The sequence below is a fragment of the Anguilla anguilla genome, chromosome 9 (genome assembly GCF_013347855.1).
Source record: "Anguilla anguilla isolate fAngAng1 chromosome 9, fAngAng1.pri, whole genome shotgun sequence".
NCBI classification, from domain to species: domain Eukaryota; kingdom Metazoa; phylum Chordata; class Actinopteri; order Anguilliformes; family Anguillidae; genus Anguilla; species Anguilla anguilla.
In genome coordinates, this window is record NC_049209.1 from 29,309,140 (window position 1) to 29,315,139 (window position 6,000).

Here is a 6,000-nt window from a genome sequence, read left to right on the forward strand (position 1 = left end):
ACCTGGTTTTTTAACCCAAAGGTCTTCCTACAGCAATTTTATGACAAATGCAAAGGTAATAATTCAAAGTTAAAGAAATACTAAATACAACAGGAAGCTAATTAAAGCAGGATCCCTTTACCTGAAACTACCTGAAATTCTGTTGATACCCACTAGTTTTGTTCGTTTTCATCCAAATTGTCCTTTGGAAGAAGTTACTGCACTTCCTTGTTCTCGTACTTTATTGTATTTAGCTCATTATGCTAAAATATCCTGGTAGTCTTTTGCTAAAGCCTCCATTATATGAAGTTGTAAACACATGCAAGTGGAAATACAGAAAAGTCAGACAAACCACTGTTTTTACCGATCTTTAGGATAAAGAATGATACTTAACAACACTAATTGAAAAATGTAAGCCACTTTAGTCCAAAGACGAATGTACAAATATAAGAAAAGACAACATATAAAAAACATCTAACTTTCCACCAAATAGTATTCTGGTTTGACAGCTCAAAGAACAGTTTTCTTTTTATTTGAACAGTTTCTTAACTTACTTGCCAGTGTGTCCCATTAAAGGTCAGTGTCAGGTTTTGTTGTCGGCTGGCATCCAGAATCTGAGGGCAATTATGCATTTTGAGTCTGATTTCCACATGCCATGCAATCACATTCCAAGGGACACCTTCTATAAAATAGAAAATATGCAGAAAAATATTTTAATGTAAAGCCTTATTTTATTTAAATTGCATATGCCCTTAAAGAGACTAAGTGCATTTGAGTGGTCTCTCGCCCTTCCCTTTCTTTTCATCAGTTCATCCGTGCTAAGCCATGGACAGTACTTATATCCTTGAAGTGGTTCTCTATGTACTGCTAATGTCACTCTAGATCTGGACAGATCTTTTGTTCAAGGCCAGTGACTCAGTAATACGCTATTCATCTCCATACCAGGTGATGTCCTTTCTGAGGCTTGACCAAAAAACTTGTTATTCCCATTCCCATTAATTTTGACATTGTATTCCTCCACATCAAGGATTATCCCATGATGAGGCTGCTCATCATGATTTATTATGCACCACTCTCCACTGTACTGGCTTTCGATTACCTCCAGTAGGGACTATTGAGCTGAGGATGGAAAGGTTGCTAGGCTGATGGCCAAGCCATTTTTTTTGTGTGTGAATGTCACTACATGAAGTGTGCAGCATGGGCGGTCGGACATGCCTTCACTTGCCGTACAAAGGTAGCTGATGTGCCTGAATTTGAGGGTACCTGACTGGGTGGTCACCACCTGGTGGATCTTCACTGTCACCTTGATCGTTGTGATCATTCAACTTTTTCACTGATGAAGCATAATCTTTCAATTTGTGAAATAAGAACTTCGCATTTAGCAAGTATTTTCCCTCTGACAAGCGTCTGTACTCCTTTATAAAGATCCACCTGTCCCATCTGGAGCTCCTTTTCTGTGACTTGCCTCAAAAAGTTTTACGTTGTTTTTCAGAAGCCTTTCTGGCGAGGCATGATGGACAGCAGATAGAAATCAGAAAAATAAAATTTCTGCATATGCACAGCCCCGAAAACTGGATCAGCATCTCTTTGCTGTCCATAATGACGCTGCTTTTCAGCGGCACTTAATTTGGCCAAACCTGACAAAAGTGATAAAGCAGGAGAGGGTTATGGACTTTATAAGACCAATGTGTACCAACAGTTCATTTGTTGGTCTTTTTATTACTGATATGTCAGTGGTGTTACCCAAAAGGCAGAAACACTTCTGATAAAATAGCAGAAAACTGACTTTTTCCTAAAATGGAGTCCATAGCCATCGGAGTTTCACTAAGTCACAGAACACATGGAAACAACAAATTATTCTATATAAGTTAAACTTAAAATTTAAAATAAGTTAATTTTTACAAAAGTAACACCACTGATGTAATGCAAATGTGACACATTTTGGTCAAATGTAAGTGTAACTGAGGTGTCACTCACCATGTGCCATCAATGATAGTTTCTCTTCCTCTGGCCTTTTCAGACAGGAAGTAGTTTAAAGAACTACTGTGCTTTTTAAACGGGTTTCTATTGCTGTAACACCACCAACATAAAATTTTGTGTAAAACATTTTTAATTGAAGTCTGTTAATATAGCTTATAGACTGTGTAAAACAATATTTAAAATGTCTTTTATTATTATTTTTTTTATTCAAATGGAAAATATTCTCAAAAAACATTGATGTATATAAATAAATGACCATAACACCTCTGAGATCAGGGCTGGGACAGTTTTTCATGCATTGCATATCTTAAATCATAACAAAATATATTTAAAAATGGAAAACTTACTCTGTGATTTATCTGTAAATTTCTAGATTTTTTAAAATGACATTAAAGGATTGTTTGGAGTAATGTGGGCAGTAACATGTTTTTGAATACAACATCCTATGTTGCCTCTTCAAAGGATCTCAGGGTCCTCAGTGGTTAGGTGGATCATGGATAGCTCTTCATTGCTTCAGCACAGGGCAGTCTTCTCAAGTAGACAGAGGGCTGTGTTACCTCATTCCCTCTGCTTATAGAGTCCCTCCACCATGTGTAATATCAAATTCCACCATGTTTCTACTGACTCAATCAGTTTGTGTTTGCCACCTTCAGCAGCTTTTGAATGAGTTTGTGCTTCTCTGTGGCTCTTGTGCTTCGGTGATGAAAGGATACAATGCCACTGCATTATTCCAGGAGCTGGACAACTTCAGGAACAGCTTTCATATATTTTATCACCAAGTTTAAGGTGTGGGCGAAACAAAGGTAGTGCTTCCACTCAAACTTTGTGCCCTGCAGAAACCACATTTGCACTGTTGCCTGTGACAACTACTACCGCCTTCTGAGTTATGCCTTATTAATCTGTTATTATTATTATTATTATTATTATTATTGACTCTAAACGTATGTTGTCAGCTGTATGCTGTCCATAGAATCCACAGGTATCTGAAACAAACTCCTGCATTTGCCCAAACATCAATGAAATAAATGACAGGGCATAGTCAAATTTGTCTCTTGCACTGGGACTTTGCACATGTCTGTTGTGAGAACCACACTGTTTGCAGGTTGCAAAGTCCCCCTTACCTTGTATTTACAGTCTTTATAATTGTCTGCAATTATACCCTCCATCAAACATTTGTAGCTTGGGATTCTGTAGCATGAATCAAGGGTCCTGGCTAATGTATTAAAACCCCTGTCTTCTACAACAGATTTGCTGGAGGTCACTCGCAATGATCACTTCAAGGCTTCTTGTAACCTCTGCAACTCTTTGGGAGTCATATCTAAAAAAAGATTCTTATGTCCTACAAGCTTCACTACACCAAAAATGGATATCATGCATTCAGATATCATTTGGAAATTGTTCAGTCTCAGCCTATTTACACCTCTTCATGAGAATATTACAATAATATTTTACTTAACCAGCGTTTCCTGCATTCTGTTTAAATGATTACATGTATGTCCATTATTGTATATCTTGTTATCCAATCACATCTATTCAATCAGTCCATGTTGGGCAGGCTGTAAACTGGATATAATAAACGGTTTTCCTCAGTGAGCCATTCACTGCCTCTTCTCTTTATAATCTTTTCATAAGGTGTGGTTGATAGTACAAAAGAGGAATATTTAACAGTCAAACGCACTGCCTGTTTCCTCAGGCAAAAATTGGCCAGGCACATCTACCTATGCAAATCAGGTGCACTGTGCCTGTGTGCAGACACTGACTGGTGTCAACTGACTGAGATTGAAAGGTTGAAAGGTTGGAATCCCTCTTTTGTAACTTGTTTACATACACACATTAAATAAAGACTTAATTTTCCACCCTCACACAAAGAAGACTTTTACTTTGTGAGCACCTCAGCAGGCTCTTCTCTTTACATTGTATATCAGTGGGATTTTGATATATAGTTTTGCAAAAAAATGTTTAAAGAAAAGTGTAACCCTTGTTGGATCATGGGATAAAAGACCATTTAAATTAATAGTCCACTCTTCCAGTGTCCCTTGTTGCATACATTGACATATTAAAATGAGAGTTCAAATGCCAGTTTGAAATGCTTAGGCTGCTTGCTATTTGTCATTATCTATTGGTTTGTAATAGGCACATTTCTCAGTTAGTCTAGGACAAAAGGAAACCTGGATTATGCTAAACAGATGAGCCATTGTTCTAGATGTATATAAACTGTTGTGAAAACTACATGTGCTGTAAAGAGTGTTAGGGATTTTCCAGTTCTCCCCAGGGGACCAGACGTCTCCCTGCGATGTCTGTTCTACTCACCATGTTGATGTTTCTGCTGCGAGATGCAGGCATGCATTTGCAAACAGTTACAGCAGGCCTGTGAGACAGGATCAGATAGTACCCTCATTAGGCTCCTGTTTTTTTACCATGGCCTGTGCGACCTCCTCCCTTCTTCCTAAATTGTTTACGGTATGCTCCATGACGTAGCTGTTAACCAAAGGTGGGCAATGGGGGGCTGTATACGTTAGTGGACTTCATTCCCATTTCTGCTATGAATAATGTAATTAGCACAATAGAAATAATATGCTTAATGTGAGAAACATGTATTGATAAGCTCATTAATCAGAGTTGATAACTGTTTTGTGTCCCTATATCAGCCATTTTAGCTTGGTCCATTCTATGAGTGAACTGTCATTAGTGAACAGAGTGCAAAGATCAGCTGACGAAGGCAGGGTAATTTGCAAAAAGAAAAATTTGAATACACCCTAACCCTCCTGGGATGTAATTGGCCAGCCTGCCATAAAACCATGCACTAGTGATATTGTATGGTGAATGCATCATCTGACTGAAAAGAGAAGAGCTGGCTGATCTTCATTTGACCTCTATAAATATTTGCCTAGACACCACCGCTGTGCCCTCACTCCACCCCCACCCCCGGCTGGCCGGATGGACCTGGCAGCACCACAAACAAGGCTGGGTGTTCCTCGAGTTGGTAACAGAGCGGGGCATCCTTTGCTGCTCTGTGATCTGCTAATTTTACCTGTCACCAATTCATTCTTACGATGCACACTGAGAACAAAGCGGGTGGCTGCAAATCTAATTACTAGATAGTAGTCTTGTGAATAATATACACAATTTGGCTTGTTATTTGGTTATCATGTAAAAGAAGTGGAATTACAATAGTTTAAAATAGCAACACTCCAACATGTGTTGTGGCCTATATTTGAGCAAGTTGACAACCCTTGGCAAATGCTGCCAACCCTTGGCATTGTTGTGACTCTACATGAATTAACTTAATTCTCTGTGAAGTATCATATTCCTTAAGTCTCCAGGAAAGGGTTAGTATTGTAAAATGCATATCCACAGAGCTTTATTAATAGGGATTACTAGTACTATTACTATTACTCTTACCTATTTCCTGTTAATCCTTCCCCTTCAACAGCCATCCCTTGTGGTCTCCAAAGAAATTGAAAAGGCAAAGGAAGGAGAGCTGTTGAAACCTGTTAGCTCCTCCACACTGAGAGATGCAGGCAGACGGTAAACAGTAAAGAAAGGCTGTGCCCTTGTTTCTACATTTGAATAGCCTTTATGCGTGTCTGGGTGACTGGGGCCCTCCAAACAATTGGAACGGCTGATGAAAGGATGATTTTACTAGCAGTTCAGGCTGTGGGTCTGTCCGTGTGCCTCTGTTACTCGAACCGTGTACTCTGTACGGGCGTGGCCGGGGCTCCATTTGCATGGGAGCACTGCTTGAATCAGGGGGGGACCAGATTCTCACTGCCTGGCATGCAAACCAGTGGGTGACCAGTTAAAGCAGATCAAGCAGGCTCAGGTACAGGTGCACCCTGTCGGGGCAGAGCTAGGGAAATGAGGGCTGTGATTTTCTTTACAGAGCTTTTGGGTGGTGGGGTGGGGGGGGGGGGGTGGCATACGGGAGTCTGAGGTAAACTGACACCCGCTGGTTTTAGACGTGAACGCGACTAAACGGAGAGAGAGACAACAGAACACGGGGGTCAGTTCTTCAGTGGCGAGGCTCAGCGCACACATACA